Genomic DNA, 22,834 nt, shown 5'->3' with positions numbered 1-22,834 from the left:
TGGGTTTGGATTGAATTGTGGAAAGTTAGGGTTTTATCACCCCTTATTCTGTTCGGTTTTGGATCATAGGGTTACAGGCCGAATTAGATTTTTCTTAAAACATGAAAGTTGTAGGTATGGATGTGTTTGAGGTTCCTGTAAAATTTCAGGTCATTTGGACTAGTGTAGAGTGAGATATGTCGATTTTACTGTGGCTGTTCTGGGTTGATCAGGATGGCAGAACTGCCTTTGTATTTGGCTATTTTGACTGGAATTACTTTGGATTTGGATGTTGGTGTCTTCTGATGAAATATAGAGGAATGTTTTAGCTACCATATTCCTTTTGAATCAATGCATTTGGACTTGTATAGACTGAGTTGGACTCATTACAACATTATGTGATTTGCAAACCTGTTTTGGTAATTCTGGTTTCGTATTTTGCATATTTGACCTAGTTGTGCTAGGATTTGGACTGAGTGTCCTTCTACATTGTTGTAGCCCCTTAAGTCCTGGATATTCCTGTAAAACTTCAGGTTAAACGGATTAGTATATCCTGAGTTATAAACGAAATACTCAGACCTGTTTTGACCGTCAAATTCTGTTACGTTTTTGGAAAGTTTCTGACCGTGACTTTTCGATTTTGATAGAGTACGATCTGGGTGTCGACTATGTCATAAGAAATGTAGATCTTGGCCACAGCTTTGAAACGCTATAAAGTGCGTCAAAATCCGAGTTCCGTAGCTCTAGTTATGATCGAAATAAGAATTCATGTCAGGACTGTTCTTATATCCGGACAGTTTACGACTGGAACTTTGGCTTCACATTTGACTGGGTTACAAGCTGTTTGGGCTTGCGACCAAAGCACCAAACTTATAGCCCTATATCAGAGCTTTCTAACGCCGTTGGAATTTCATGAATCGGATTTATAAAACCTGAGATATAGCCGAGCAAACAAGGCCTGCCCGTGAAAATGACCATTTTCTGGTCAGATCTGTTTTGGTCCTGATGACCAATTTCCGTTCCGAATTTGGATTGCCGACCTTCATGAAAGTTGTTCCATTTGGAATGAACCATCTAACTGCCAATTTCCAGTTCTTTTGACCATGTGTAGCATAGAAAACAGTTTGCACTCAGAACTGACCATTTGTGCATTGGCCAGATTTCGTACGTGATTGTGTTTGGTTCATTTGGGACTGAAGCCTCCAGTTTCAGTTCTGGATGTCTTCATACCAGTTGTTGTTCATCCTTTAAGCTTCGATATGGCATCTCATATGCCTTAATCCGATATTCGTAGCTCAACTTATGAGTAAACTAGAAACGAGTGTCAAATCTGCCGTTTCCGCTAACGGCCGTTTCCGTTTCCGTCCGTCATATTTACGTGCGCGCGTGTCGTTTTTTCCGTTTTGCTTGTTTTAGGCACGATAGTAGCCGTTTACGATATTATGTGACACAATCTTCTATTTCAGACGGTAGTGAGTTGGGCGGAACTGGTGGGGCCCACTACTAGCTGTTCATTTCGATCCGACTACGTGTGTTTGCTATTTCAGAGTCTGGAGTAAGTATTCAGGCCAGTTTGGTGTTTTTTTTTTGCTATGTGTTTGAGATATGTGAAAAGGGTACTTAGGCGAGGGTGTACTTTATCACACTCGACCTAAACCCTAATTTGAATGTATAATTGTGCTTGGCATATTTATATGAACCTTTTGGAACCAAAACCCTTGAGCTTGTGGCTCGGGGCGACTTTCGAGTAAAGTTTGTGAAGTTTGTGAGTTCGTGGGCCCGATCTAAGACCTGTATGGACTATTCGAGCCAGTTAGGGCTTGGTCGAAGTCAGTCCAACTTAGTCTGAGGTCACCAAGTTTGTAGGTTCATGTTATGAACCAATTTTGTGAATCCGGTTCACCGAGAAGGTGACCAAGTTTGTGACCCGAGCTTGTGACTCAAGCTCAAGTTTGTGATTTCATTCGCCCGGGCAAGTTTGTGAGGTGACTGGCTAGTGAGGGTGATAAGGTGTCGGTGGGTGTACAAGTGAAGTTCTACGGACCATTGAGTGTGGTCGACGGAGTGTCGGCAGGAGATCACGCATGGCATATAAATTGGCTTTGGAGCCACCTGTATCCTTATTATGTGATGTTACTTTTCTGCTTTTGCTTTACTCTTACTGTGTAACTGTTGTTACGTGAAATTTATGCTTTCGCCCCTGTTTACTTACTAAGCATATAGCTTACCCCTTTCCTTTTGTTTTCCTTAGCAGGGGCCGACGCGGGGACTTTTGGTTCGTATACTAGTATAGTTAGATTGGCTTGTAATAGTTGAACAGTTAGGATGTTTGTTTTTGTTTTGGTGGTTTGTATAAGGACCCTTCTTAGGGTCTATCTTCTGCTGGTTGTGGTTATAGTGTATTAGAGTGGTTTGACTCGAGACTTTTGAGGATGTAAATGTAACTTTTGGGATTGTATATATATTGTATATAGTGCTCTTTCGATTTATCTAGTTTTATTGCTTTAAGTTTTGAGTCCTGGCGCGAGCTAGGCAGGCGGCCCGCCAATAACCTTGGGTTCGCCCTTGGGAGAAGTGGGGTCGTCACAAGTGACACTTGTCACCACCATTAATGCATGGCTATCCTTTTGTCCCTCTCACACCAACTCACTTAGTATTCTCTAGTTATCTCTTAACACCTGCTAAAATAAACCCGGTATCCAACACTTAACCTAATTGATCGAATTTTACCGAACTTTCCGCACTAGCGGGTCCCACGTCCGGTATATGCTCTTAATTTCTCAAAAACTAACCGATACCAGAAAAATCCTCTAAAAACTATATTTACTCATAAAAATTATTTGGAAAATTTTCCTAATAAAGAAAATGCAGAAAAGCATGCAATTAAATAAATTAAACCCTAAAAAAAATAGGCAAATTTACGGGGTCTCACACTAAGAGTCAAGTAAAGGCCTTTCATGATAAGAAAAGAAGGCAACCGGATACAAGTAGTTATAGTAATGGACAAAGCTCGAGGAGCGAGCCACCATCTAAGATGAGTCGAGGAATAAGTGGTCCACGATCCACAGGGATCCCAAATCAAGGAAATGTTGAGAAAAGTCAGGTGGGGAGAGAAACCCAAAGGGGTACCTCACGAGGAGGTCCGACATCAGGACCTAGAATGGCATGTGGATTTTGTGGGGCTGCTAACCACATGGAAGATAATTGTTGGAAGAAAGGACAAATTCGGAAATGCTACCGATGTGGTAGTGCTGAGCACCTGATTGCTCAGTGCCTTTACCTGCTAAAAGAAGAAAATTTAACAAGGGCAGAAGGGAACACGTCTAAGTCGACCAATGCCACGGGTAATCGACCGAAAATGCCGGCAAGGACCTATGCAATGGGACATCAAGAGGTGACAGACCCATTGGCAATCATCGGAGGTACCCTCTATCTTCCATCGTATTAAGGTTCCTTCTATTCGTAGTAAAAGATTACTACAATTAAGGCTGATCTACGAGACATTTGAGGTTCATTAAGAATTAAGACCATTGAGACTTTGAAATAAGGACTACACAGTTGGTTCTTGGATTAAAATACATAGAGTGACCAATTCTTGAGGTAATCTTTACCACTACTGGTGAACTCGTTATTGAGATATTAGAGTATTCCAACCCTTACTCGTGAAAGGATTAAGAAGATTTGACTTAAATGTTGTAATTTCGAGGACGAAATTCTTTGAAGGAGAGGAGATTGTGATACCCCGACTTTTAGGATACTATTTTTGTTTAATCTCAAAGAGAATATTGTTTTGTTCTACGGACTAGAAACCCTAAAGTCTAATCAAAACTCTAGTTTCATTTGTGACTGACTGTTTTCTCAAATTTATCATATTTCAACCAAAACCCTAAATTCAATTTATGGAATTGTAAAATCCCACACGTTTTCTTAAAAATCCCCTTTTATTTGGAACTTATGATTTGATAATAGCCTTACTACCCAATCACCCCACAATAAGTGTGACGGCCCCACCTCCCCCTGGGCATACCCTAGGGTTTAGCGGACCGCCTGCCCAGCTCTCGCCAGGGCTCACTCACTCGCATCAATGAAAATAAGGTGCAACCTCAATAATAAATGAAATAACGGTTCCCAAGTTTGGAACATACGAATACATTCATTTCTATCTCAACCATCCATACAGTCCTAAATACATCAAAAGAGTTAAGTTCTCAGTACATTCAACCCTAATCGAGCGGCTAGTTCAAGTACAATTACAAAATTCAAAACAACTAGACTACGCTAGTCTGTACACGTCTCACGCCTCACTCGTACCCCTGTAAGGAAAACAAATGGCGTGGAATGAGCTAAAAGCCCAGTGAGGTTCCAAATAGCAAGTTAACCCTTATTTAAAAGTGCAAGTATCACGTAGCAAAGTAATGAGCAAGAATAGTTCATAAAAGTGAGCAATAATACTTCAAGTAGCAAATCTCAAAGTGAGCGAGTGTAAAAGTTTTTCAAAAGAAACAATAATCCAATAAACAATAATCACTCCAAAGTATAAGGATACGGATGGCTCTCAGGAGCCAAATTCCCATTCCATCACCAGAGCTTGATCAAGTAATAGTTGACACTCCGTCAACCTTCAAGTAAGTAACCAATCCAGTCGAGCACCACTTACACTACTCTCCGTCCACCATTCACACCCCCTACTGGGCCCAAAATTCTCAATAAACACGGGTGGTAATACTCGAGTATACCGATTAGTCGAGGAGATATCACTCCACTCGACAAAACGAAAGACCCATGGTTCCTTACCCAATCGACCAAACCCTTGCCGGCTCGACTCGATTAACTAGCCAATGGGGTTTGGGGTCCCCAAAAAGTCGACGAGGTAACACTCCAATCGACTGAATTAAAATAAAAGTATGGAGACGGGAATGAGAGGCACCTCCCACTCGGATAGAGTGTGGTACATGCTGTCGCTCCACACTTACAAATCAAGTACAAGTATATCAAGTTAATTGCAACAATAAACAAGTCGATATCGTATTAGGGCAAGTGCGGTAAAGTACACCCTTGCCCGATCAACAAATCTCGTATCATGTATTTTCATGGATCAAGTGTTAAAACAAGTGTCCAGTTCAACCAAATATTTGGAAGCACTCACCAAAAGTCTAGTGCCTCTCAAAAACCACGTTCAGGTCCAACTCCTTGGTTGGAGTCCAAATCAGCGATAAAATATCATTTACGAATGTAAAACTTTCTAGAGTTCGAAACATAGGAGTTTCGCTTCAAGAAAATCAAGTAAATGCAACTCGTTTAAGTAGTGTTCAAGATACTTATCAAATTCTAAGAAATTCATGCTCGCTCATAAGACTTTGAAACTTGGAAACAATTATACTTTGAAATACCATTTGGGTCGACGAAATGGAGAAAAGTATATCTATTAGTCATAAATTTTATTTTTCCAAGGGTACAAGGTCGGCCAAGTTCTATCTTATATACCTCGATAAAAGAAGGTGCAAATATCCTAGATGGTTCAAATGGTAATCGCTCTTAACCCTTACTCAAGTTACAAATATGTTTACCTAGCCCTCGAGCGTAAATTTGGGAAGCATGCCCTTTGTATTTATCTATTTTCCAGCCATTTACGGCTTCATTATTTTCCTCAATCAAACCCAAAGTTACACACAACACAAACTCATTTCAATAGCCGTTCCATAGGCTCAAGGTAATACAAGTACAAAATCAGGCTAACCACAAGTGTGGAAATGAAGTTTAAGTTAGGAAACAAAAGGCAGATTTGACGTGTTTTAACGTAACGGACACAACCGAGGGTATGCTTATCGGATTGAGGTAAAACTTATACTGTTTCGAAGCTAAGACAAAGGGTTACAACTTTGGTGAAGACTACTTAGTCCAGTTCTCATCCTAACTCGGTCAAAGTTACCAAAACAACCCCAGATTTTCCAGTTCAAAGCTCACTGTGACATTCAACTAGCAGTCCTGATTCATTCAATCATATCTCAGCACACGCATCTACGATTCAAATAATTCCAGAGCCATTTGAAAGCTAAGATACAAGGATATAATTCTTAAGAAGACATTGACAACCAAATCAGTAGTATTCCCGGTCAAACTAACCAATTACAGAAGCTGATTATCAGTTTCGGACAGAAACAGGGCAGCAGGGGTATTTTGGTCTTTTCACAGGCTATGTTACTCCGATTGAGCTGAAATTTTGTAGGAAACCATAAAATGTCATTCTATACAACTTTCATGTTTTGTGCTAAGCCTATTTCGGCTTCTAACATGATGAAATAGAACCGGACAGAACTGAAGCTAAGATTTCCAGAAATCTGAAATTTTACGGTTTCAAAGGAAACTTTCTTCATTTCTTGCTTCAATCACCACCACAACATATTATATAAGCTCAGATATAACATATACTATCCATACAGCAAGTATAGGCAGAAAATCATTCAAACCCTAACTCATTGTCATCACTACAATCACCCAAAATCACATGAACTAAACATCACAAGCAAGTTTACAAGGTATTACTCAACTTAGTCAAAACTAAAGGAAGTGAATGTGAAGGTCAGCCCATAGACCTCTCAAAGATGTTTCCAAGAATTATCCACCACCTCTTCTTGTGATCTTTTCCCCCACCAAGCTATCCAAGTACTCAAAGAAGGATTTAACCGGTTTAAAATCCTGTTTTTTTTTCTTTTCCCACTCAAATGCTTCAAACTCAAGATGAAGTGAGTTTGTTCTCTCTTGCTCTCCTCTCTCTCACTCTCGGCTGTTATGGTGCAGAAATGAAGAGCTTTTGGAGTTGTTTTTAGAGATAAATATGGTGATAAGAAGGCAAGACAAAAGGTTTGGCAAGAAACCATAGGTGAGTGACACTTGTCACCACCAAAGCCATCCAAAAATTCTCTTTCTTTTCCTTGCATTTTGGACCACATGTTTCGGTTATAAGGCTGAGGATGAGGGGGGATATTTTGTAAAAATATCAAGGGTATGTGGTGGTCAAGTGGTGGGTTCAATCGGTAGTGATCGATACCCGTCGGTTCGAGCCGTTTTTCTTAAATCACGTATACTAGGGTTTTAACTTATAATTCACTAACTTATTATTATCACCTCTAATCCCACACTTAATATCATCTAAAACTCACTCTAAATCACCAAATTTGATCCCTGTTCGGTACCGGATAGTCACACTACGGATAGACGTAAAAACCCTAATTCGCTCTAACTTGAAAACAAAAAGTGAAACCCTACTTTCTAGGTTCATTTGCACTTATTGTGGGGTGATTGAGTAGTAAAGCTATTAGAAAGGAATAAACGCCAAATAAAAGGACATTTAAAAAAAATATGAGGGATTTTACAATTCCCTTGATTCCAGTTAGGGTTTCGGGTAAAATATGAGAGATTTGAGAAAATCGAGTAGTCACAAGTAAAACTAGGGTTTTTTTATTAGAATTTAGGGTTTCTAGTCTTTAAAACAAAACAATGTCTTAAAATAAAAATAAACTAAAGGAAGCGTAATATATATTTTTTTTTGAGACTAAACAACAATAGTATCCTAAAAGTTGGGGTATCACAATCTCCCCTCCTTAAAAGAATTTCGTCCTCGAAATTCATACATTTATTCGTAAATTCATATGTTTATTCGTAAATAAGTATAGGCAAATAAAAGTATTTTCAAAACACATTGAAAATAACATACTTTCTTTATATACATATCATAGCAATTAACACATCTTACGGTACATTAACCCTAGGTATTACTCAGGCACTATACTTGATCAAAACTCGAAGCACGTGAATAATAAGGATCCCAAATCCTATGAATATCTTCAATATATTTCAAGTCCAGACTATTCGCATTCCCCGTGCCTTCGCTTTCGCCATCCAAACTTATCCTAATTTTACGCGAGATCTCAACTTATCGTAAAGGTATCACTCTTTGGTACTCGGGGACAAGAATCCGAAAATATGATAATTCACCACTCAAGCTGGCCAGGCTCAAGAGCAAACCACCCGTATTAGAGATTTCTACCCAACATACATATCTAAGGTCCCCAACAATAGACAATTGTCCCACACTTAACAAGTCAATCCCCACAGTCCGAGAACCCTCTCCCGGCACGAGCTCAATAGGAGTTCTGATACCATCTGTGATGGCCCCACCTCCCCCTGGGCGTACCCTAGGGTTTAGCGGACCGCCTGCCCAACTCTCGCCAGGGCTCACTCACTCGCATCAATGAAAATAAGGTGCAACCTCAATAATAAATGAAATAACGGTTCCCAAGTTTGGAACATACGAATACATTCATTTCTATCTCAACCATCCATACAGTCCCAAATACAACAAAAGAGTTAAGTTCTCAGTACATTCAACCCTAATCGAGCGGCTAGTTCAAGTACAATTACAAAATTCAAAACAACTAGACTACGCTAGTCTGTACACGTCTCACGCTTCGCTCGTACCCCTGTAAGGAAAACAAATGGCGTGGAATGAGCTAAAAGCCCAGTGAGGTTCCAAATAGCAAGTTAACCCTTATTTAAAAGTACAAGTATCACGTAGCAAAGTAATGAGCAAGAATAGTTCATAAAAGTGAGCAATAATACTTCAAGTAGCAAATCTCAAAGTGAGCGAGTGTAAAAGTTTTTGAAAAGAAACAACAATCCAATAAACAATAATCACTCCAAAGTATAAGGATACGGATGGCTCTCAGGAGCCAAATTCCCATTGCATCACCAGAGCTTGATCAAGTAATAGTTGACACTCCGTCAACCTTCAAGTAAGTAACCAATCCAGTAGAGCACCACTTACACTACTCTCCGTCCACCATTCACACCCCCTACTGGGCCCAATATCCTCAATAAACACGGGTGGTAATACTCGAGTATACCGATTAGTCGAGGAGATATCACTCCATTCGACAAAACGAAAGACCCATGGTTCCTTACCCAATCGACCAAGCCCTTGCCGGCTCGACTCGATTAACTAGCCAATGGGGTTTGGGGTCCCCAAAAAGTCGACGAGGTAACACTCCAATCGACTGAATTAAAATAAAAGTATGGAGACGGGAATGAGAGGCATCTCCCACTCGGATAGAGTGTGGTACATGCTGCCGCTCCACACTTACAAATCAAGTACATGTATATCAAGTTAATTGCAACAATAAACAAGTCGATATCATATTAGGGCAAGTGCGGTAAAGTACACCCTTGCCCGATCAACAAATCTCGTATCATGTATTATCATGGATCAAGTGTTAAAACAAGTGTCCAGTTCAACCAGATATTTGGAAGCACTCACCAAAAGTCTAGTGCCTCTCAAAAACCACGTTCAGGTCCAACTCCTTGGTTGGAGTCCAAATCTGCGCTAAAATATCATTTACGAATGTAAAACTTTCTAGAGTTCGAAACATAGGAGTTTCGCTTCAAGAAAATCAAGTAAATGCAACCCGTTTAAGTAGTGTTCCAGATACTTATCAAATTCTAAGAAATTCATGCTCGCTCTTAAGACTTTGAAACTTGGAAACAATTATACTTTGAAATACCATTTGGGTCGACGAAATGGAGAAAAGTATATCTATTAGTCATAAATTTTATTTTTCCAAGGGTACAAGGTTGGCCAAGTTCTATCTTATATACCTCGATAAAAGAAGGTGCAAATATCCTAGATGGTTCAAGTGGTAATCGCTCTTAACCCTTACTCAAGTTACAAATATGTTTACCTAGCCCTCGAGCGTAAATTTGGGAAGCACGCCCTTTGTATTTACCTATTTTTCAGCCATTTACGGCTTCATTATTTTCCTCAATCAAACTCAAAGTTACACACAACACAAACTCATTTCAATAGCCGTTCCATAGGCTCAAGGTAATACAAGTACAAAATCAGGCTAACAACAAGTGCGGAAATGAAGTGTAAGTTAGGAAACAAAAGGCAGATTTGACGTGTTTTTGCGTAACGGACACAACCGAGGGTATACTTATCGGATTGAGGTGTAACTAATACTGTTTCTAAGCTTAGACAAAGGGCTACAACTTTGGTGAAGACTACTTAGTCCAGTTCTCATCTTAACTAGGTCAAAGTTACCAAAACAATCCCAGATTTTCCAGTTCGAAGCTCACTTTGACATTCAACTAGCAGTCCTGATTCATTCAATCATATCTCAGCACACGCAACTCCGATTCAGGTAATTCCAATGCCATTTGAAAGCTAAGATACAAGGATATAATTCTTAAGAAGACATTTACAACCAAATCAGTAGTATTCCCGGTCAAACTAACCAATTACAGAAGCTGATTATCAGTTTCGGACAGAAACAGGGCAGCAGGGGTATTTTGGTCTTTTCAAAGGCTATGTTACTCCGATTGAGCTGAAATTTTGTAGGAAAACATAAAATGTCATTCTGTACAACTTTCATGTTCTGTGTTAAGCCTAGTTCGGCTTCTGACATGATGAAATAGAACCGGACAGAACTGAAGCTAAGATTTCCAGAAATCTGTAATTTTACGGTTTCAAAGGAAACTTTCTTGATTTTTTGCTTCAATCACCACCACAACCTCTTACATAAGCTCAGATACAACATATACTATCAATACAACAAGTATAGGCAGAAAATCATTCAGACACTAACTCATTGTCATCACTACAATCACCCAAAATCACATGAACTAAACATCACAAGCAAGTTGACAAGGTATTACTCAACTTAGACAAAACTAAAGGAAGTGAATGTGAAGGTCAGCCCATATACCTCTCAAAGATGCTTCCAAGAATTATCCACCACCTCTTCTTGTGATCTTTTCCCCCACCAAGCTATCCAAGTACTCAAAGAAGGATTTAACCGGTATAAAATCCTGTTTTTTTTTCTTTTCCCACTCAAATGCTTCAAACTCAAGATGAAGTGAGGTTGTTCTCTCTTGCTCTCCTCTCTCTCACTCTCGGCTGTTATGGTGCAGAAATGAAGAGCTTTTGGAGTTGTTTTTAGAGATAAATATGGTGATAAGAAGGCAAGACAAAAGGTTTGGCAAGAAACCATAGGTGAGTGACACTTGTCACCACCAAAGCCATCCAAAAATTCTCTTTCTTTTCCTTGCATTTTGGGCCACATGTTTCGGATATAAGGCTGAGGATGAGGGGGGATATTTTGCAAAAATATCAAGGGTATGTGGTGGTAAGGAAGTGGTGGTCAAGTGGTGGGTTCAATCGGTGGTGATCGATACCCGTCGGTTCGAGCCGTTTTTCTTAAATCACGTATACTAGGGTTTCAGCTTATAATTCACTAACTTATTATTATCACCACTAATCCCACACTTAATATCATCTAAAACTCACTCTAAATCACCAAATTTGATCCATATTCGGTACCGGATAGTCACACTACGGATAGACGTAAAAACCCAAATTCGCTCTAACTTGAAAATGAAAAGTGAAACCCTACTTTCTAGGTTCATTTGCACTTATTGTGGGGTGATTGAGTAGTAAAGCTATTAGAAAGGAATAAACGCCAAATAAAAGGACATTTAAAAAAAATATGAGGGATTTTACAATTCCCTTGATTCCAGTTAGGGTTTCGGGTAAAATATGAGAGATTTGAGAAAATCGAGTAGTCACAAGTAAAACTAGGGTTTTTTATTAGAATTTAGGGTTTCTAGTCTTTAAAACAAAACAATGTCTTAAAATAAAAATAAACTAAAGGAAGCGTAATATATTTTTTTTTTGAGACTGAACAACAATAGTATCCTAAAAGTTGGGGTATCACAATCTCCCATCTTTAAAAGAATTTCGTCCTCGAAATTCATACATTTATTCAAAAATTCATATGTTTATTCGTAAATAAGTATAAGCAAATAAAAGCATTTTCAAAACACATTGAAAATAACATACTTTCTTTATACACATATCATAGCAATTAACACATCATACGGTACATTAACCCTAGGTATTACTCAGGCACTATACTTAATCAAAACTCGAAGCACGTGAATAATAAGGATCCCAAATCCTATGAATATCTTCAACATATTTCAAGTCCAGACTATTCGCATTCCCCGTGCCTTTGCTTTTGCCATCCAAACTTATCCTAATTTTACGCGAGATCTCAACTTATCGTAAAGGTATCACTCTTTGGTACTCGGGGCCAAGAATCCGAAAATATGATAATTCACCACTCAAGCTGGCCAGGCTCAAGAGCAAATCACCTGTATTAGAGATTCCTACCCAACATACATATCTAAGGTCCCCAACAATAGACAATTGTTCCACACTTAACAAGTCAATCCCCACAGTCCGAGAACCCTCTCCCGGCACGAGCTCAATAGGAGCTCTGATACCATCTGTGACGGCCCCACCTCCCCCTGGGCGTACCCTAGAGTTTTGCGGACCGCCTGCCCAGCTCTCACCAGGACTCACTCACTCGCATCAATGAAAATAAGGTGCAACCTCAGTAATAAACGAAATAACGGTTCCCAAGTTTGGAACATACGAATACATTCAGTTCTATCTCAACCATCCATACAGTCCCAAATACATCAAAAGAGTTAAGTTCTCAGTACATTCAACCCTAATCGAGCGGCTAGTTCAAGTACAATTACAAAATTCAAAACAACTAGACTACGCTAGTCTGTACACGTCTCACGCCTCGCTCGTACCCCTGTAAGGAAAACAAATGGTGTTGAATGAGCTAAAAGCCCAGTGAGGTTCCAAATAGCAAGTTAACCCTTATTTAAAAGTGCAAGTATCACGCAGCAATGTAATGAGCATGAATAGTTGATAAAAGTGAGCAATAATACTTCAAGTAGCAAATCTCAAAGTGAGCGAGTGTAAAAGTTTTTCAAAAGAAACAATAATCCAATAAACAATAATCACTCCAAAGTATAAGGATACGGATGGCTCTCAGGAGCCAAATTCCCATTGCATCACCAGAGCTTGATCAAGTAATAGTTGACACTCCGTCAACCTTCAAGTAAGGAACCAATCCAGTAGAGCACCACTTACACTACTCTCCGTCCACCATTCACACCCCCTACAGGGCCCAAAATCCTCAATAAACACGGGTGGTAATACTCGAGTATACCGATTAGTAGAGGAGATATCACTCCACTCGACAAAACGAAAGACACATGGTTCGTTACCCAATCGACCAAGCCCTTGCCGGCTCGACTCGATTAACTAGCCAATGGGGTTTGGGATCCCCAAAAAGTCGACGAGGTAACACTCCAATCGACTGAATTAAAATAAAAGTATGGAGACGGGAATGAGAGGCACCTCCCACTCGGATAGAATGTGGTACATACTGCCACTCCACACTTACAAATCAAGTACAAGTATATCAAGTTAATTGTAACAATAAACAAGTCGATATCATATTAGGGCAAGTGCGATAAAGTACACCCTTGCCCGATCAACAAATCTCGCATCATGTATTTTCATGGATCAAGTATAAAAACAAGTGTCCAGTTCAACCAGATATTTGGAAGCACTCACCAAAAGTCTAGTGCCTCTCAAAAACCACATTCAGGTCCAACTCCTTGGTTGGAGTCCAAATCTGCGATAAAATATCATTTACGAATGTAAAACTTTCTAGAGTTCGAAACATAGGAGTTTCGCTTCAAGAAAATCAAGTAAATGCAACTCGTTCAAGTAGTGTTCAAGATACTTATCAAATTCTAAGAAATTCATGCTCGCTCTTAAGACTTTGAAACTTGGAAACAATTATACTTTGAAATACCATTTGGGTCGACGAAATGGAGAAAAATATATCTATTAGTCATAAATTTTATTTTTCCAAGGGTACAAAGTCGGCCAAGTTCTATCTTATATACCTCGATAAAAGAAGGTGCAAATATCCTAGATGGTTCAAGTGGTAATCGCTCTTAACCCTTACTCAAGTTACAAATATGTTTACCTAGCTCTCGAGCGTAAATTTGGGCAGCACGCCCTTTTTATTTACCTATTTTTCAGCCATTTACGGCTTCATTATTTTCCTCAATCAAACCCAAAGTTACACACAACACAAACTCATTTCAATAGCCGTTCCATAGGCTCAAGGTAATACAAGTAAAAAATCAGGCTAACAACAAGTGCGGAAATGAAGTGTAAGTTAGGAAACAAAAGGCAGATTTGACGTGTTTTTGCGTAACGGACACAACCGAGGCTATGCTTATCGGATTGAGGTGAAACTTATACTGTTTCAAAGCTAAGAAAAAGGGATACAACTTTGGTGAAGACTACTTAGTCCAGTTCTCATCCTAACTAGGTCAAAGTTACCAAAACAACCCCAGATTTTCCAGTTCGAAGCTCACTGTGACATTCAACTAGCAGTCCTGATTCATTCAATCATATCTCAGCACACGCAACTCCGATTCAGGTAATTCGAAAGCCATTTGAAAGCTAAGATACAAGTATATAATTCTTAAGAAGACATCGACACCCAAATCAGTAGTATTCCCGGTCAAACTAACCAATTACAGAAGCTGATTATCAGTTTCGGACAGAAACAGGGAAGCAGGGGTATTTTGGTCTTTTCACAGGCTACGTTACTCCGATTGAGCTAAAATTTTGTAGGCAACCATAAAATGTCATTCTATACAACTTTCATGTTTTGTGGTAAGCCTAGTTCGGCTTCTAATAGGATGAAATAGAACCGGACAGAACTGAAGCTAAGATTTCCAGAAATCTGAAATTTTACGGTTTCAAAGGAAACTTTCTTCATTTCTTGCTTCAATCACCACCACAACCTCTTATATAAGCTCAGATACAACATATACTATCCATACAGCAAGTATAGGCAGAAAATCATTCAAACCCTAACTCATTGTCATCACTACAATCACCCAAAATCACATGAACTACACATCACAAGCAAGTTTACAAGGTATTACTCAACGTAGACAAAACCAAAGGAAGTAAATGTGAAGGTCAGCCCATATACCTCTCAAAGATGCTTCCAAGAATTATCCACCACCTCTTCTTGTGATCTTTTCCCCCACCAAGCTATCCAAGTACTCAAAGAAGGATTTAACCAGTTTAAAATCCTGTTTTTTTTCTTTTCCCACTCAAATGCTTCAAACTCAAGATGAAGTGAGGTTTTTCTCTCTTGCTCTCCTCTCTCTCAATCTCGGCTGTTATGGTGCAGAAATGAAGAACTTTTGGAGTTGTTTTTAGAGATAAATATGGTGATAAGAAGGCAAGACAAAAGGTTTGGTAAGAAACCATAGGTGAGTGACACTTGTCACCACCAAAGCCATCCAAAAATTATCTTTCTTTTCCTTGCATTTTGGGCCACATGTTTCAGTTATAAGGCTGAGGATGAGGGGGGATATTTTGCAAAAATATCAAGGGTATGTGGTGGTAAGGAAGTGGTGGTCAAGTGGTGGGTTCAATCGGTAGTGATCGTGTGAGAACCCGTAATTTCCTCATTTTCTAGGTTTTATTATATTCTAGGTTTTATTATATTCAATGGCATGTTTTTCTGCATTTTCGTTATTAGGAAAATTTCTAGATAATGTTTATGAGTAAAGATAGTCTTTAGATGATTTTTCTAATATCGGTTAGATTTTGAGAAATTAAGAGCGTATATCGGACGTGGGACCCGCTAGTGCGGAAAGTTCGGAAAAATTCGGCCAACTAGGTTAAATTTTGGATACTGGGTTTAAATTATTGGGTGTTATGAGATAATTAGAAGTTGCTATTTGGATTGGTGTGAGAGGAAACAAAGAGATAGAGATGCATTAATTATAGTGACATGTGACGCCCCGAAAAAAATGAGTTTGAGAACCCGGAAATTTTCTAATTTTCTAGGGTTTATTTTGTTTAAAACAAAACCCGCCTTTTCTACATTTTCTTGATTAGAAAAAAATCCCAGATAAAGTTTATGAGCAAAAATAGTTTTAAAATGATTTTTCTAGTATCGGTTAGTTTTTGAGAAATTAAAAGCGTATTTTGGATGTGGGACCCACTAGTGCGAGAAATTCAGAAAAATTCGGCCAATAAGGTTAAGTTTCGGATACTGTGTAAAATTTATCGGGTGTTAAGAGATAAGTAGAGGAGGTGAAGTGATTGATGTGAGAGGTGACCAAAGGATAGAAATGCATTTAAAGAGGTGCCAAGTGTCACAATATCATTGGGTGGACTTTATGGAACACTATTCATGTTTTTGACTTTTGACCCATTGGTTAAATATCTTAAAATTTCCACCAAAAATCACCATTTCTTGCTCCTTGGTGGCCGGCCCTCTCTATCAAAGAAGAAAGAAAAACTCTTCCAAGTTTAGCTACCATTTAGTGCCAATCATCCAACTCAAGTGCTTAAACTAGTTTCTACTCCATAAAATTCTTCCATTTGGTGCTAGTGAGTGTTTTGGTGAAGTTTCTTTGAGAAGCTAAGGTGGTCTACAACTTCCTCTCTCTTGTTTACTTGGTAAGTGGTGCTTACACTTCGTCCTACACCTAATGATGTTTAATTTGTGCCTAATGGTGGCTATAGTGTTGAAATTTGTGATTAATTTCTTGGTTTGAGATGAATTGGTGAAGTTTTTATTTTTTTGAGGAATTTTCTGGTTTAATGTGATCATGGTGTTGTGGTTATTTATGATGGTGGGTAATAAGGGGTTATGCCTCTAGTGGATGTATATGATAGGAAATTGCAATCAATTTTGAGTTTGGATTGAAATGGGAAAAGTTAGGGTTTCATAACCCCCTTTTCTGTCCGGTTTTGCATCATATGGTTAGAGGCCGAATTGGCCTTTTCTTAAAACATAAACGTTGTAGGTATTGATGTGTTTGAGAGGCCTGTAAAATTTCAGGGCAATTGGAGTAGTGTAGAATGAGATATGTCGATTTTACTGTTGCTGTTCTGGGTGATCAGAATGTGCGAACTGCGATTGTAATCGTCTGTTTTGACTGAATTGCTTTGGATTTGGATGTTGGTGTCTTCTGATGAAATGTATCTTGATGCCTTAGCTATCATATGCCTTTGGAATCAATGCATTTGGACCTGTGTAGACTGAGTTGGACGAATTACAGCATTGTGTGATTTGGGAACCTGCAATTACGGTTCTGGTTTGGTATTCTGCATTTTTGACTTAGTTGTGCTGGGATTTGGACTGAGTGACCTTCTACATTGTTATAGCCCTGGTTCTTAGCTTCGAAATGGAGGGTCTTACACCCTAATCCGATAATCGTAGTGCAAGTTGTGCCATTACCGCAAAGTGACGTCCAAAACTGTTTTTCTGGTTTGAGCTAAACCTTCATTTTCGGACTTTTCCCTAGCTTGACTTGTACGAGTACTACTTGGAGCTTGCTGAATGGCTATTGGATGAGTTTGTTGTTGTGTGTGTACCTTTGGGACTGGTTGAGAAAATAATGAAGCCATGATGGCTGGAAAAGTTAGCAAATTCAGGGGAAGTGCTGTCCGAACTTTGAAAGGAACTTGTTTGCATTGAGTTTGTGATTTAAGACTTGGATTTGAGCAAGGCAATGATACATGATGGATAGTTTCGGAGCCGTGGAGGTGAGTGACCCCAAACTATTTCCAAAGTTATTTGTGAAATGTTTCTTGCATTATTTATTCGATTGCATCTCATGCGTGCTTGCATGTGAATTCATGATATGATTTTGGCTTCAATGAGTTCTGGGAAAGTCTTGTGCTGGACACCAACGTCTCCATTCTGTTTGTGGTTCATGTTCATGGTTATCTGGAGCTCAAAAAGGGGCTTTCTCTCTCTGTTCGTGTGTTATGATCTATTTGAGCGTTGGGTGTTCTAGTGCAATGATTTCACTGGCTCACGAGAGCACTAAACGGACATTTGATCTCTGAATCATGACATCATCGAAATCACATTGATGGATAGTTTCGGAGCCGTGGAGGTGAGTGACCTCAAACTGTTTCCAAATTTACTTTTGAACCACTTTACTGCATTATCTACTTTTGAACCGTTTTCAAAGTTACTTTTGGAACTGTTTCTTACATATCATGCGTGCTTGCATATTAGTGTCTTGTTATTATTGATTTTGCTTTCAATGATTGTTAAAACGAGTTTTCTAGGCGAGTGTGTACTTTATCGCACTCGACCTAAATAAATATGAAATTTTCAATGATTAATGATTGAATGCTACTTGCGCATGAATGTAAGCCTTTTGGGCTGAACTGGCCATTGCCCCTTGTTACCGGTCGTCTCGAGCCAGAAGCGGACTCGGTCGGGCGACTAGGAACTTGGGTGAACGTTTCGGTATACTCGAGTATTACCTTGTAGGTTGGTGGAGCCTGGCCAAAAGCCAGGGACGGGGTGAATGAATGCACGAATGAAACTAAATGAAATGAAATGACAGGAGAACGAACGTATCCTTTTCATGAATGTTACTATCGCTTTCCACTGTAAATGTTTCGTGCATTATTGATATTCCATATTGAAATGACATCATTGAAATGAACGATTGTGAAACTGATTTGATAACTGATTTTACTGGTTACTCGCTGAGCTTCTAGCTCACCCCAAAATGTTTTATTCCCCTCCACAGGGCTCAAGGCGAAGGAGTGGCTTGTAGTGTTTATTCATGGATTATCTCATGTATGGATTGAATTTGGATTCCTTTTGTGTAATCATTCATATCGGGATTGTATTGTAGAATTGATTGGTTGTGTAATAGTCTAGTTTTGGACTTCCTCCTGTATAATAATTGTGATCAAGGATCAGAGTGGCAGTGGAAGCGTGGACGCTTCGCTTTTGATATGTAAAGTTTTGGAATATTTGATTTTTATTTGAGACTTTATCTTGTAATTGTTTGAGGACTGTAGTGATCGATTGAGTCCCGGCGAGAGCCGGGCAGGCGGCCTGCCGAACCCTCTGGTTCGCCTTAGGGGGAGGTGGGGTCGTGACATGACAAGTGTCACCATATGGTTAGTGGTTACTTTTGACTACTATTCATACTTTTACCCTTTTACTAAAATAACTCAAAAATTGACCAAAATTCACTCCAAATTTGCAAGCTCATAGCCGGCCCTCTCAAAGAAAGCAAGAAAGAGAACTCTTCAAGTTTTTGCTTCAATCTTGCTCAAATCTACCAAATCAACCACTTAATCTTGCTTTTGTTCCATAGAAAACCTTAAGTGAGTGATTGTGAGGTGTTTAGTGGAGTTGTTTGGAAGGCTAAGGTGATTAGTTGCTCCCTCTCTTGTGTTGCTAAGGTGAGTAGTGAAGGAACCCCTCTCATCCATCTAATGATGTTTAATTCATGATTTGTGGTAGTTTAAGATGTAATTTTATGGATTATATCTTGATTTTGGTTGAATTGGTGAAGTTTTATAATTATTGGTGATTTTTCTGTTTTCATATGATTATTATTATGTGGTCATGTATGATGATTGGAAATGATATTTAAGGAAGCTAGAAGGTGGAAAAAGTGGTTAATTGCAGGAAATTTCTGTTTTGGAAGAAAGTTGGAAAGTTAGGGTTTCATTATTTCACATTCTGTCCTGCACAGTACCTCATAGTTAGAGGCCGAATTGGCCTTGGGTTAAAACATGAAAGTTGTAGGGAATGATATTTTAGAGATTCCTACAAAATTTATGGTCAATCGGAGCAACGTAGCTTGTGAAAATACTGAATTACCCCTGCTGCCCTGTTTCTACCCGAATTTGATAATTGCGTCTGTGATTGGTTATTTTGGTTGGGAATACTTCGGAATTGGTTGTGGAGGTCTTCTGACGAATTGTAAACGTGTATCTTAGCTTTCATATGGCATTGGAATTACTTGATTTGGACTTAGGTAGCCTGACGTATGATGTTTGAACCAGAATGCGGTTTGTGAACATGTTTTTGCGGTTCTGGTGTAGTATATTACATTTTTGACCTGGTTACACTCGAAACTGGACAGAGTAGCCTTCTTAAACATTGTAGCCCTATCTCTTAGCTTCTAAACGGTGTATCTTACACCTCCATCCGATAATCGTAGTGCCAATGGTGCCAAAATCGCAAACTGATGTCAAAAACTGTTTTTTTTTTGTTAGAGCTTAATGCCATTTCCGGATTTTCCTGGTTTACTCTAGTGCTTATACATTCTAGTGGAACCTTATTTTGGTGGTATTTGGCATTGGTTATGACTTGTAATTGAGTCTTATTATGCTTATTTGAATGTTCTAGGCCGTGACGGTGGTGCAAGACGCTCTTAGGCGGAAGTGCATGAAATATCATTTGCTTGATTGGTGAGTGTACCACTCACTTGTTGTTTACAATGTGGCTTTGGTATATGTGAACTTGATGCCTTGAAGGCTTATTTGCTCCGTTGAACTTAATTGAGTGAGGGTGTACTTGATCGCCCTCACCCATTTGGTATCTCCTATGACTGTCTACTGTTTTATTGTAATGATTGAATGATACATGAAATACTGAATTGGTTCATGAATTTGGTGTCGCTTGGACGAGTATCCAATGACCATTACTGATACGACTGAGCTCAACCCCATTGGTAGTCGATTGGATCGAGCCGGCGAGGGCTTGGTCGTGAAAATTGACGAGCCATGGGGACTGTTATATGGAATCGTGTAGTAGTGAGACTCTTGATTCCGGTATACTCGAGTATTACCAAATTTCTACTGTTTGGAGTTCGGGCCCCGTAGGGGTATGTTGGGTGGAAGGAATGGAAGTAAAGTAGAGCCTACGGTTGGTTACTCTTAAACATTGACGGAGGGTCAATGAGATTCGATCAAGAATGCAAATGAGGACAAGGGCTCTTGAGAGCCGCCCGTATCCTTTTATTACCACTATTGATGTGTGCCTTGGCTTACTTTTGATGAATTGGAATGAAAAGCTTTATGCTTGTGTGAACTTTGCTGCTTGAGTGGTATTATCTCACTGGGCGTAAGCTCACTCTATTCCCTTTTTGTTTTCCTTACAGGAAAATAAATACTTTTGGACTGGATTTGATAGTTGGTTGCCGAATTGAGCTAGATGGACATATCTTTTGTATAGCTCCTTGATTGAAACCCTAAATGTACTTTTGGGTCCGTTTCTTTTTTGATTTGGCAAACCGTACATGTATCCACTTTTGAATAACTTTTGTATGCCACTTTGGATTGTATATGCTTAATTTCAACATGTAAATATTTGCTTGATGTTTGGTTGGGTTTTGACGTGTCGGTTAGTATTCATGGCCGACTCCGATTTCATTTTTTTTATTTTGACATTTTAACTTGTTTACGCGTGGTTGTATGTTCCAGGAACGTATTAGATCGCTCTAAACTGAACCGTTACTCCTGGCGAGAGCTGGGCAGGTAGTCCGCTAACCCCTTTGGTTCGCCTTAGGGGAAGGTGGGGCTGTCACAGATCGATACCCGTCGGTTCGAGCCGTTTTTCTTAAATCACGTATACTAGGGTTTCAACTTATAATTCACTAACTTATTATTATCACCTCTAATCCCACACTTAATATCATCTAAAACTCACTCTAAATCACCAAATTTGATCTCTATTCGGTACCGGATAGTCACACTACGGATAGACATAAAAATCCTAATTCGCTCTAACTTGAAAACGAAAAGTGAAACCCTACTTTCTAGGTTCATTTGCACTTATTGTGGGGTGATTGAGTAGTAAAGCTATTAGAAAGGAATAAACGCCAAATAAAAGGACATTTAAAAAAATATGAGGGATTTTACAATTCCCTTGATTCCAGTTAGGGTTTCGGGTAAAATATGAGAGATTTGAGAAAACCGAGTAGTCACAAGTAAAACTAGGATTTTTTATTAGAATTTAGGGTTTCTAGTCTTTAAAACAAAACAATGTCTTAAAATAAAAATAAACTAAAGGAAGCGTGATATTTTTTTTTTTGAGACTAAATAACAATAGTATCCTAAAAGTTGGGGTATCACAATAAGTGCAAATGAATATAGAAGTAAGGGTTTTTTTCCTTTTCGTTTTAAAGTTAGCACGAATTAGGGTTTTACGCCTATCCGGTACGAAGTGTGGATCAAATTTGGTGATTAAAAGTGAGTTTTAGATGATATTAAGTGTGTGACTAGAAGTGTTAATAATAAGTTAGTGAAATATAAGTTAAAACCCTAGTATACGCGATTTAAGGAAAAATCGGCTTGAACCGACGGGTATCGTTCACTACCGATTGAACACACCACTTGACTACCACTTCCCTACCACCACATATCCTTGATATTGTTCCAAAATATATCCCTCATCCTCAGCCCTTATAGCCGAAATATTTGACCCAAAATGCAAGGAAAAGAAAAAAAAATTTTAGTTGGTTTTGGTGGTGAAAAGTGTTGGCCACCTATGGTTCCTTGACCAAGCCAAAGTCCTACCTTCTTATCATCCATTTTGCTTCATTTTCCCTCATCTTTTTTCTGGTTTGGCCGAGAGCAAGGAGAGGGAAGAGAGTGAGGAGTGTTTTTTAATTTTTAACCTTGAATCCACCCTTTTGAGTGCAAACAAAAAAAACTAAACCGATAATCATTAGTTTGGAAGCTTGGGAAGCTTAAGGAACCAAAAATTTCAAGGAGTAGTGGAGGATCACTCTTGCAAGGTCTTGTCTTGAGGTATAATGGCTGATCACTCTTTCTTTCTCCATTAATCATGATTAAGTTGGGTATTAATGTTAGAGTTGTGCTTGTGATGCTTGTTTCAAATGGTTTTGATGATTGGAGGGAGGAATATTGAGTTAGGGTTTTGATTTATTCACTTATATTTCTTGTGGGTTAGGTGTTAGATGATGTATATATATATGGTATATAATCTTGTAAAGGAGAAAGTAGTGGTAGTTTTAAGGTAAAAATGTGAATTATAGCTTGCACATAACAAAATTCCAGATTTCTGGAAATTGTAGTTTCAGTTCTGCCCGG

Source organism: Coffea arabica, chromosome 6e, assembly GCF_036785885.1.
Source record: "Coffea arabica cultivar ET-39 chromosome 6e, Coffea Arabica ET-39 HiFi, whole genome shotgun sequence".
NCBI classification, from domain to species: Eukaryota; Viridiplantae; Streptophyta; class Magnoliopsida; order Gentianales; family Rubiaceae; genus Coffea; species Coffea arabica.
This window is presented reverse-complemented; position numbering follows the sequence as displayed.